The following is a 13276-nucleotide window of genomic DNA, read 5'->3' as shown; positions in this document are numbered from 1 at the left end:
TATAAATATGAATCCTTACTTGGATATATACCCAGCAAAGATTGTCTCCCATTCTGTGGGCTTCTTCACCCTGTTGATTGTTTCTTCAGATGTACCCTGATTTTTTTTAGTTTCATGAACTCCCACTTGTCAATTAGTGTTCTTAATTCTTGGGCAAATGGAGTCTTAGGCAAAAAGTCCTTTCCTACACCTATATAATGTAGGACACTGCCTATGTTTTCTTCTAGAAGTTTCAGTATTTTAGAGTTTTCACATTTAGGTATTGAGGCCACTTAGAATTGTTAGGTTTTGTACAAGGTGATCTATGTATATCTATTACACTCTTCTGCAGGTTGGCATCCAGATTCTTCAGCACTGTTTGTTGAAGCTGCTGTCTTTTCTCTAGCATATGTTTTTGAATCTTTTCCAAATATTAAGTGGCAGAAGCTACATGTACACTCATGTTTTGGGTTCAGATTTTGTTCCACTGGTCTCCATGGCTTGATGTGTGTGTGTGTGTGTGTGTGTGTGTGTGTGTGTGTGTGATATTATTCTAGAATGGTAATCTCTCTAGCATTGTACTTTATGCACAGGATTGTTGTGGCTATTCTCGGTCTTTTTAGTTTCATATAAATTTTAGGATTTTTTTTCTATTTCTGTGAAGAATGGGGGGGGATGTTGGTTGAGATTTCCCTGAATTTGTAAATAGCTTCATTTTCTCCACATTAATTCTTCAGTCCATGAGCATGAGGTGTCTTTCCATTTTCTAGTGTCTTTGTCTTTCTTCGGAGATTTTTAAAAAAGATTTATTTATTTTATGTATGTGAGTCTTCAGACACACCAGAAGAGGACATCAGATCCCATTACAGATGGCTGTGAGCCACCATGTGGTTGCTGGGAATTGAACTCAGGACCTCTGGAAGAGCAGTCAGTGCTCTTAACCACTGAGCCAACTCTCTAGCCCTTTCTTCAGAGATTTAAAGGGTATTTTTGTCTTTTCATAATTTATTGAGTAACAAAAAATTCATAATAATCTATTGTCTTAACTTCAGGGTTTTCCAGATAATCTAGCTGAATGTGATAATTTGGCTGGGACAAATGCAGGCTAATCTCTCTCTCTCTCTCTCTCTCTCTCTCTCTCTCTCTCTCTCTCTCTCTCTCTCCCCCTCTCTCTCTCTCTGTATGTTTCTTTCTTTTTTTATTTATTCACTTTCCATCCCAATATCAGCCTCCCCTCTCCCCCCAGTACCCCTTTCACACAGATCCTTGCTCATTCCCCCATTCCCTTCTTCTCTGAGACAGTGGAGGACCCCCTGGCACATCAAGTCACTGCAGAACTAGGTGCATCCTCTCCCATTAAATCCAGACAAGCTGGCCCAGTTAGGGGAACAGGAGCCACAGGCAGTCAACACTCAGTAACAGGTCCTGCTTCAGTTGTTGGGGGACCTGCATGAAGACTAAACTGCACATCTGCTGCACATGTGCAGAGAGGTCTAGTTCCAGCCCAGGCTCGCTCTTTGGTTGGTGGTTCAGTCTCTTGGAGCCCTCAAGGGTCCAGGTTAGTTGACTCTGTTGGTCTTCCCCTGGGGTTCCTTTCCCATTAGGGGCCTTCAATCCTCCCTTCAACTATTCCACAAAACTACCAGAGCTCCATCCAATGTTTAGCTGTGGGTCTCTGCGTCTGTTTCCATTGGCAGCTAGGTGGAGCCTCTCAGAGGACAGTTATGCTAGGATCCTGTCTGCAAGCATGAGTACCATTAATAGTGTCAGGGATTTGTGCTTGCCCAGGGGATAGGTCTCAATTTGGAGCAGTCATTGGCTGGCCATTCCCTCTGTCTCTGCTCTCTTTGTCCCTGCACATCTTGTAGACAGGACACATTTTAGGTCCAATGTTTTGAGTTGCGGTTCCTATCCCTCCCCAGGGAGTCCTGCCTGGCTACAGGAGGTAGCCACTTCAGGATCCATATTCCCCACTGCTAGGAGTCTCAGCTAGTGTTGTCCCATAGACACCCTGGGACCTCTTCAAGTCCCAGGTCTCTGGCGTGTCCTAGAGATACCCCTCACCACCAATTTCTGTTATCTCCCCTGCTCTCGAGATTTAAAGTTCTCTTAGGAGAAGCCCTTCACTCCCTTGGTTGGACTTATTCATAGATATTTTATTTTCTTTGAGGCTATTGTGAATGGGGGGCATGTCTAAGTCTCTTTCTCCGTATGTTTGTTGGTGGCATATAGAAAAGCTATTGATTCATGCAAGTTGATTCTGTATTCTACTACTTTGATGAAATTATTGATCATTTCTAGAAGTTTCTGGGATCTCTATTGTATAATTTCATGTCTCATTCCAAATAGGGATAGACTTCATCTTTATCTATATGAATCCCTTTAATTTCCTTCTCTTGCCTTATTAATCCAGCTAGTGCCTCAAGCACAATATTGAAAAGTAGTGGGGATAGTGATGATCCTTGTCTCATTCATCACTTCAGTGGGATTGCTTCAAGTTTTTCTCTATTTCAGATGATGCTGGCTGTGGATTTCTCCTATATTACTTGTATTGTGTTGAAGCACATTCCTTGTGTTCCTACTCCATCTAGAACTCTTATTATGAAGACATGTTAGATTTTTGTCAATGTTTTTTTTTCTGCATTGTTGAGATGATCGTGTGATTAAGTTAATTCATGTGGTTTATTGCATTTATTGACTTTGATATGTTGCATTTTGGTCATGGTGGAAAATCTTTTTGATGTATGTCCATATTGTGTTTATAAGCATTTTATTGAGTATTTTTGAGTCTATGTTTATCAGAAATATTGCTCTATAATTTTCTTTTCTGATTGTTGTTGTATCTTTTCCTGGTTTTTGGTATTAGAATGATACTGGTTTCATAGGAATTTGAAAGTGCTCATTCCGTTTCTATTTTTCAAAATAGCTTTAAAAGGATTGGCTGTAGCGCTTCTTTGAAAGTCTGGTAGAATTTTGCAGTGAATCCATCTGGCCCATCTGGCACTGGACTTTTTTTAGTTGGAAGACTTTTTATTACTATTTCAATCTCCTCATTTGTTATGGGTCTGCTTAAGTTGTTGATTTCTTTTTGCTTTAGTTTTCATGGTTTGGCTAAATCTAGGTGACTTTTTTTTTTTTTTTGCTAGTGTAATGGAGTTTTGTTTTTGTTTTTGTTTTTTAAATTCACTTATAATATTCTCAATTTCTTTGGGGTCTGTTGTACTGATTCCCTATTTATTTCTGTTTGGGTTAATTTCAGTTCTTTCTCTTTCTTTCTTTCTTTCTTTCTTTCTTTCTTTCTTTCTTTCTTTCTTTCTTTCTTTCTTTCTTTCTGTTAGTTGGGCCAAGAGTCTGTCAATCTTATCATCTCAAAGAATCAGCTCTTAGGTTTGTTGAAATATCACACTGTTTTCTTTTTATTCTATTTCATTAATTTTGGCTCTGATTTTTATTATTTCTTGCTACCTACTGGGTGTGGATTTGTTCTGTTCTTGTTTTTCCACCTTTTAGCTTTGCATCATTAAGTCATTGATTTGAGCTCTTTATGATTTGTTCATGTAGGCACTTAGAGCTGTTCATCTCATAGGATTGCTTGTGCTGTCCCAGAGGCTTTCTTGTGTTGTCTTTTCAGTTTCATTTAGTTCCAGGACATTTTTTTTTAATTTCCTTCTTGATTTCTTCTTTGACTCATTCATCATTCAAGGGTGAGTTGTTTAATCTTCATGTATTGGTATTTATTTGTTGTCAGTTCTGAGTTTTATTGCTTTGTGGTCAGGGAGGATATGAGGAGTTATTTCCATCTTTTTGTATTCATAAAGATTTGTTTTGTATCCCAGGATGTGGCATTTTTTTAGGTAAACTTCTGTGTACTGCTGAGTAGAATGTTTGTTCTTTGTTGTTTCCATTCTGTAGGTATCTGTTAAGTCCATTGGATGTATAATGCCAATTATTTCTGATATTTGTCTGTTTGTCCTGTTTTTGCAGATGACCTGTCTAATGGAGAAAGTGGTATGTTGAAATCACCTAGTATTAATGGCTTGACGTTGTTCTGTGTCTTTATATCCCATAGTATTAGTTCTAGAGAGATGACTCAGCAGTTAAGAACACTGGCTGCTTTTCCAGAGGACTTAGGTACAATTCTAAGCACCCACACATAGACATAGCAGCTTGCACCTGCCTGTAACTCTTGTTTTGGGGATACAACACCCTCACACAGAAATATATGCAGTCAAAATGACAATACACATACAATAAAAATAAAAACATTTGAAAAATAATAATTAAAAAAATCCAGTAGTCCATTTTTAATGAAATTGGGTGCAACAAAGTTTGGTGCATATATGTCTAGAATAGTTATGTCTTCTTAGTTAGCCATTCCCTTGATTAGAACTAAGTGATCCCTTTTTATGTCTTCTGATAAGTTTTAGTTTGAAATCTATTTTGTCAAGCTTTGGAATACTTTCTGGTCCCATTTGATTAAGTACTTCTGTCCATCCTTTTACTCTAAGGTGGAGCTTTTCCTTAATGCTAAGATGTGTTTCTTGTAGACAACAGATAGAGAGATTCTTGATAGAGTCTTCATCTATTTAGTCAGCCTGTGTTTTTTGGTTGAGAATTTCGTTTATGAATACTGTTATTGATGAAACATGTGTTTATTGTGGTCATCATGTAGATTTTTGGTGCTGTTGTTGGTGTTCTCAGTGTTATTTTAGCAATTATAGCTTCTTATTTCTTTCCATTGTCTCCTGGCTATGCTCATTTTTTGTCTTCATCCTGATATATCGTTTCCTGTATTTTGTTTAGGTTTTGTTTGTTGGATACAAATAATTTTAGGTTGTTTGTAACGTGGTAAGTTTTTATTTCTCTTTTGATTATGGTGGCTAGTTTTTCTGGTATGTTCATCAAGATTGGCTGGTGTGGTCTCCTGACTTTCCAAGCTTCTACTGAGAAATCAGCTGTTAGTTTCATGGCTTTTCCTTTAAATGCGACTTAATGTTTATCGTTTCTTTCTTCTTGCAGCTTTTGATATACTTTCTCTGTTCTGTATACTTGATGTTTTAACTAGGATATGCTGGGGGCGGTTCTTTTCTGGTATTGTGTATTTTGTGTTCTGTGTGCTTCTTGTATCTGAATGAGTATATCTTTCCTGAGTTTGGGGAAGTCTTCAACGTACTTGTTAAAGATCTTGTCTATACCATTGACTTAGGATTTTTCTCCCTTATGTATGTCTATGATTCAAAGGTTTTGTCTTTTTATGTTGTCCCATATTCCCTGTGGTTTTCTTTCCTGCTTGCTTTTAATTTTACATATTTCTGGTTTATTTGGTCTATATCCTCTTGCTTATTTGGTCAGGAGTCCTGATACATTTTCTGCTTGATCGTTCTACATGTGAGTTTTCCTTTGAGTTTTCTAGTGAAGTTATTCGCTTTTTTGATTCCATCTTCACTTCTACTTAAGTCCTTTTCAAAGTTTCTATCTTGGTTTCAAGTCCTGGATTATCTGCATCATTTCCATCAGCCTTATGTTTGTGTTTTCTTGGTCATCAATCAGATATTTATTCTCCTTAAGTTCTTTCTCCATAATTTAATTTAGCTTTCTCTTTGCATCTTCTTTAAACTCCTTGTATTTTTATGAAGTTTATGATTGTTCTTTTAAATTTGTGTCCTGGGGTTCATCTAGGTAATTCACATTGACAATATTTCTACAGAATTGGTAGATTTGGGGTAGGAGATGGTGGCTTGATCTTTCACATTGTTTGTATTTTTTCAATGAGATCTGGACTTGTGGAATTCTTTTGTTAGTTCTAAGTCATATATGGACAAAACAGCAAAAAAAGGCCTGGCAAATGGAAAAGTAAGCATAGTTCTTTTTCATCCCTTTAAGCATTTTAGAGTATGCACTGGATTTTCTATGTGTAAACTTGGCCAAAAATTTCTCTTCAGAATCAGTGAAATCAAGCCTCATGTCAGGGTTCTTGAGGTAAACTGAAGTAAAAGGACAGCTATAGATACAGGTAAATAAACGGGAACTTACGGAAGTCAGCTCGCCCAAATTTGGAAGCTGAGAATTTCTGACATATGCCATCTACAACGGGGAAGCAGGAATAGTGGCAGTGTAATTCAGTCAGGGCCAATGTGTGTGTGTGTGTGTGTGTGTGTGTGTGTGTGTGTGTGTGTGTGTGTGTGTTTGTGTGTGTGTGTGTTTGTAAAAGAGTCCACAGGACCAAGGTCCAGTATCTGAGGGCAAAACATGACTGCTCCAACCAGGGACACAGACAGCAGGTTTCACCCTTCCTCTCTCATTGTGTTTTATCTGGGTCCTCAACAGATTAGCTGTCCCCCATTCCCACTGGGGAGGGTGGGCCTTCTTCATTCAATCTGGTGATTCCAAATGCTAATCTTAGCTGGAAGCACCCTTACAGATAGTCCCACAGATATTGTTTTTATCAACTATCTGGGTATTCCTTAGCCCATTCAAATTGACAAATGAAGTAAGTCATCACACTTGAAGGACTTGCCCAGAAGGGTCAGGAGCCTTCAGTATCTCTCAACCCTTCTGTTAATAGTTTGCTTTCTGTTGCTGTGATAAACAAGGTGAGTAAAAAGAATGTGGGGCGGAAGAAGTTGATTTTGTTTTACACTTCTAGGTATCAGTTTATCGTGGAGGGAAATCAGAGCGGGGACCTGGAATCAGGAACTGAGGCAGAGGTTGAGGAGGAATGCCCCTTCCGGGTTTGCTTCCAGGTGCCTATTCAGTTCTTAGACAGCCCAGGCTCACCAGCTTAGGAACGGAACTGTGCACTTAACTGGTCCTTCCTACATCAATTAACAATCAAGAAAATGCCCCAAAGACATGTCCCCAGGAAACTATTCAATTGAATTTCCCTTTCCCCTTGGGGATGTCAAGGTGACAAGCCAGATCAGTCATTGCACTTTTTCATTCCAGTCCACCTCAAATGGGATGACGCCCCCCCAAGTTGTGTCCATCCTCTTTTTACAGTTCCAGTCTGTTAACATCTATTTCTCAGCCCATTGTCTGGATCCTTGATTTCCCTCTGTGTATGTCAACAGAGCCTGCAATGAGTGAATGTGTGAGAATACAGATGAGCTAATTAATGGATTAATTCAGCAAATGCTTATTGATTGTCATGCCCCATGCTAGGCATCAGGAAAACAACTCAAAACGGATAAAGCTCAATCCATACCCCCCCCCCTTTCTCTTGTTGCTATTGGTTAGAAAGGATTTCCCTGACTGACCCAGAACTCATGGACAGTCCTCCTGCCTCTGCCTCTGAAAACTGGTATACAGGAGAGCCACCGCTATACAGGCTACTTTTTCTTTCATGAGGTTTTTCTTCTTTTTGCTTTATGTAGTCCAGGATGGCTTTCACTTGTTATGTAGCTGAGAAGGATTTTTGAACTTCAGATCATTCTGCCCCCTACCTGCCCCTTCCTGAGGGTTACGATTATGGGAGCATGGTACCATGTTCAGTTTGGGCAGTTCTGGAGATTGAACTAAGGGTTTTGTGTGTAGCAAGCAAACACTCTACCAACCGAGCTACATCGCCAGCCCCACCCACTCTGTGTGCTTTTATATAACTGTCCTAGAATTCTAACATGCCTTATAAAGAGCTTGTAAAATTGCATTGAATCAGATCTGTTATTAAATCTAGAAAATGAAAAGCACAACCATTTTATTACTTTTAGCACTTATATTCTGTGAGCTCATGTATTTCTGTAAAAATTAAATGTTGTTTTAAAAATGTTTTCCCATTTTTAATTAAAATCTTGGGATATGATAAATATGTTATATATAGTCTACCTTCCTTTACCTGTACATATTCAGGAGAAAGGCATTATTTGGAATCACTTTACACTATCAGAATCCTGTAAGAAACTGACATCCTGTAAGATGCTAATTAAGACACCTTGCATTTGAGCTAAGTAAGTAAGCAATGAAACTGAAATGAAACAGAACGCTCGGGCAGAGTGGAACATGTGATCTCAGTAGCCAGGAGGTTGAGTCAGGAGAATGCCAGACTTGGCGTCATAGTGAGACCTTGTCTGGTGTGGGAGGATAAGAGCAATACAGAGGTCACGGACCCACCTTTATGCACATCATTATCATTTGACTTTATTTGGTAACTTGTAAAAGGCAAGAAGGAATTTTCCATGTACAGTTGTTTTGGGGGTAAAGGGCACAATAGTATTTATATTGTTTCTACTGACAGTGGGGTATAGCCTAATAATTAATGGGTTCACCTTCTTGGGTCAGTCACCTGGGGCTTGTTTCAACTGCTTACTGTATGAGTAAGACTGGACAGGTGACTAAAACCTCACCTGTAAAATGAAGATAGGAACCATATACACAAGTGAGGACTGTATCATTACTAATCAGCACAAGATGGGTGGCTCAAACAACAAATGTGTGTCATTTTGTAGTTTCTGAGGGTTACAAATTCTTAAGTGGCACAGTAGAATGATTCTGGCCTGGGTGTTTCCTGAGGTTGAAATCAGAATGTCAGCTAGGACTGAGACCATGAAGGAAAAAACAGACTGAAACATCTGCTTCCAAGATGACTCTCACATCCTCTGGCAAAGGTCTTCAGTTTCTAACTCCATGGACATCTTGAATGTCTTACATATACCTATATTCCCCCCACGGTGAGCAGTTTAGCAAAGAGAATGAAATGGAACACTATGACCTAATGTTACATCAGGACCACTTGTGATCATCACTTTTGCCATGTTTTATTAGATGAGAGCAAGTGTATAGCCCGACCAAAGGTGTGTGTGTGTGTGTGTGTGTGTGTGTGTGTGTGTGTGTGTGTGTGTGTATGTGTAGGTAGGTAGGTAGGTCAGAAGGGTATCTGGTGGAAATTGGTTCTTTTTCTTCCACCATGTGGTTCCTGGGGGTTGAATTCAGGCTTCCTACTCAATGCCTTGCCAGCTGAGTCATTTTACCAAGTCTTTTTTGCATGTTCTTAAGATAAAGGCTAATAAGTGTTTCTCCCCTATGCTTGCTACAAACTCTATGGTAAGAGACATTAGGTTTGGTGAGTGAACTCAAAATACCATCTAAGTAACTGGTGTACAAAGGAAAGGTCTATCCTATCTCCGGGAGCACTTCGTTTGCCTTTAGTCACATGCCTGGTGGGATGGTGACAGTAACACAAGAAAAGGAGGATTTTTGTTGTTTATTTGGGATTTTAAAAGTGTTTACACATATTTGATTTTTTTTTTGAAGCAGGGTCTCTTGTGTTATAAAGCTGACCTCAAACTTGATGAGTAGCCAAGGATAAACTTAAATTTGTGATCCCCCTGCCTTCATTTCTAAGTAGATTACAGCTGTATGCCACTACACTCCAGTTGTGCTATACCATGCTAGGGATCAAACACAAGGTTTCATGCATACTAGACAAGTATTACACCAAGTGAGGGATATCTCTGGCTCCTAAAGATTACTTTCACAACAATGACTTTATAAATGAATGGATTTTGTTCATTATGGCATTTTTATAATATGTGTATAGTTTGTTCTAACGTCCCCTTCTCCAACTGTCTCCACCACCTTCATCTGCCACCATGAGCCCTGTCTTCTTCTCGCTGGTTCTCTTCCTTCCTCCAGATAACTCCAGATAGTTCCTCTTTCTGCATTCATGTCACATTCATTCCATTAACCTCTGGAATTGGGGATTTTGATCAAATGCAGCATTAACTGGATTAATTTTTAATAGCTGAAAAACACCCAAAAGTCAGAAGCATCAGCCAAGATATAAGAGGACATGAGAGGAAAAATTTCTATAAACTAGGACTCAAAGTATTGATCACAGGGAAAAAGTGCTTCAAGCTGCCGGTTAGTCCACAGAATGGAGGCTGTTGACTAACAACTAAAGCTTCCAAAGTCCTGACTATAATAGGTCAGTCAGTCAGGTTTTTAGGACACTTCCTAATCAACTACTTACCTGTGAGGTAAGCACTACTGATGTTGTCTTCATTTTATATAAGAAGAAATTGAGGCACATGGAAGCTCTGCAGTTTATGCAAGGCCATAATTGAAGCTAGCATCTGAACCTAGGAGAGCTGCCCTTCTGTAGTTTGGGCTAGGGTAGCTTTCATGTGACACTCTATTCTGTGGTTTGCTGTCACTCTCTCCAGTCATTCCTTCCTTCCTTTTTGTTTTTAATCAGTGTAGTCCAGGCAGGCCTGGAACTAGCTATGTAGTCAAGGATGACCTTCAATTTCTGAACCTCTGGCCTTTACCTCCTGAGTACTAGAATTACAGGTGTGTACCACCAGTCCTAATTTATTTGGTGCTGAGGAGTCAGCATAGGACTTCGTCTATGACGGGCAAACACACTATCAACTGCATCATATTCCCAGACCTACCTTTATTTATTTATTTATTTATTTATTTATTTATTTATTTATTTATTTCTACCTATCTATCTATCTATCTATCTATCTATCTATCTATCTATCTACCTATCTATCTCTCTATCTATCTATCTATTTGAGACTAGCTCTCACTCTATAGCCCAGGTTGGCCTCAAATTATTAAGTCCTGCCCAATCCTCATAAGGGAAGGTATTATAGGCATAAGTCAACAAGGTCACTTTTCATGTTTCATTTTAGAATAGGTGACAATGTTTTTACTTCTTTGATAGTAGGGTAACTCTCTTGTTAACTTTCATTGTCTACAGTGGTGTAGTTAAGACAGAGTATACAGACACAGCTCATGTGGTCAGAAAAACTCTATCTTTTTTTTTTGAGACAGGGTTTCTCTGTGTATCCTTGGCTGTCCAGGAACTCCCTCTGTAGATCAGTCTGGCCTGAAACCCAGAGGTCCACCTGCCTCTGCCTCCTGAGCTCCTGAGTGCTGGCATTAAAGGTGTATAGCAACAATTTTTGTTGTTGTTTTACTTTGATTTTGGTTTCTTGAGGCAAGAGTCTTAACTATAGAGCTCTTGCTCTTCTGGTACTTACTATGTAGACCAGGCTGGCCTTAAAAAGCCTAGAGATCTGCCTGCCTCTGCCACTCAAGTTCTGTGATTAAAGGCATCCCTGCCTGTTTTGTTTTTGAAACAGAGCTGGAGTTTCTTAAAAGAAGCTTTTTTTAAAAGATTTATTTATTTATTATATGTAAGTACACCGTAGCTGTCTTCAGACGCTCCAGAAGAGGGAGTCAGATCTTGTTACGGACGGTTGTGAGCCACCATGTGGTTGCTGGGATTTGAACTCCGGACCTTCAGAAGAGCAGTCGGGTGCTCTTACCCACTGAGCCATCTCACCAGTCCCCGAAAGAGGCTTTTTTTTTAGTGTGATTGTGTGTGCATGTTTGCCTGTGCACAGATAAAAGTGTAGGTACATGTATGTGCTCACATATGTAGTGGCCATAGGTATTGTTAATCAGGAGATATGCACTATTTTTTGAACCTGGGACTTGCTAATTAGGTTAGGCTGGCCGGCCAATGAGCCCAGAGATCCAGGGATCAATGCTTCTCCAGCCCTGGATTACAAACCCTTAAGCAAACCTTTGTTAATAGGCTTGGCTTTTCATGTGGGCCCTGGGAATTAACTCAGACCCTCATGCTTAAGCAGCTAGCACCTTACCTACCGAGACACCTTCCCAGCCCCAAAAGGAGATTTGAAAGATGGATTTAAACACAGACTTTAATAGAAACAGAGAAAGAATAAGGCACACTCTTAAATCATAGACTTGAGCTTCTCAAAGGAAAGTCACTTCTTGGCTTTTTACATTTTTTTTTGAAGACACGACCACAATTTAAGATACGTTAAATGTGTAGAAGAGTATCAGTGTGCTATGGAAGACACTCATGTTCCTTCGACACTATTTGTGCCTAAACTCAGTGCCTGGAGAGCTTTAAAAGCTTAGAGTAAAGCACTGAACTTGAATATGTAAAATAACATTTCCTCAAATAGCATAAACTTTATTTTTACTTCTTGCTTTGTTTGTTGACAAGGTGTCATTAGGTAGCCATGGCTGACCCGGACCTTGCTCTGTAGATGTGTATGGCCTTGAAATTGTTGTGATCTTCCTACTTCTGCCTTTCAAGTGCTGGTGTTGCTAAGTTGTGCCACCACATCCTAATTGCTTATTTATTTATCTCCTTTTTGTTGCTTGTTTGTTTTCATGTGTCATAAACTTTGAATGAAGTCATGTAAGATTTGGCTTGATTTGAACTTTGAACAGGTAAAAAAAACAATTACTGATGCTCCTGTCTGCCTACAAGTACTACCAACTCACTCATCAGGTTGATTCTTCTGCCTTGTCAAGGACCCAGGTTGTATCATGAAGTTAAGGTCCAGATGGTTGTCAAGAACCACCTACTTGTTATTTTCCCTTTCTGCTTTTTAAAAACCTTGGTTAGTAGGTAGGCTTTGACTTAAGGCTGACTTTCTTCTCAGTTACAAAGTGGCTGTCTGTGGCATTTGAGGTATTTAACTTCCTTGTTTATCCAGAAAGTGTGTGTGTGTGTGTGGGGGGGGGGATCTTTCTTTCAAACCATGGAATGCTAAGTTTTTTTTCTTTTAGTCTAATCAAGCCACATAGGATTGACTGAGACTAATTTAGACTCAGCCTCTTGATGTGTGAAGGGTTTGAATATCTGAAAGCAGTGGGGGGTTCCATTAGGAGAGAGGGAGGCTCTGAGGCTGGTTCTCCATCTGGAAGTGGTGAGACTCTTGCTGAGACCTGTGAGGATTAGAGATAATGTGTGTAACAGTATCAGGTTGTGCAAAGAAGCAAATAAAAACAGAGGACCCCCAGTTAAATGTGAATTTCACATAAATAGCAACTTATTTTTCAGTATGTGTATCTCTTTCTACAAATACTACAGATTTATTTAGTTTGCACAGAAGGGTGGTTCATGAAATTCTTTTTAGACAGTGATTAAAAGACTTAATCAGTCTTCTAGCTTTGTCCTGAATGTATTTGGATATGACACATGTAGTACAAGCTATTATTTGTTTATGTAAAACTCAAATTTATGGAGGCAGCCTGTGTTTTCTCTGTCAGTCCTAAATATCTGTAGAATTGCTACAGAGTAGGCATTTGCGGGGAACTATTAGTGCTCTTTTTACAGAAGAAGGGACCTCAGGTAAATGACAGCTTGGTATTTCTTTAAAACATTTAGAATGTCTTGTCTTCTCTCAAAAAGGGAATTAACTGAACTGGATGTGATTCCAATAAACCAGTACTGAAAACCAGATCAAAGCAAACGTCCTTCAGTGAAAGGCTGTGCTTGCCCATGGTATGGCTCCTTGGAAAACATCTA

The sequence above is a fragment of the Mus pahari genome, chromosome X (genome assembly GCF_900095145.1).
Source record: "Mus pahari chromosome X, PAHARI_EIJ_v1.1, whole genome shotgun sequence".
Taxonomy (NCBI): Eukaryota; Metazoa; Chordata; class Mammalia; order Rodentia; family Muridae; genus Mus; species Mus pahari.
Note: the sequence above shows the minus strand (reverse complement) of the source record.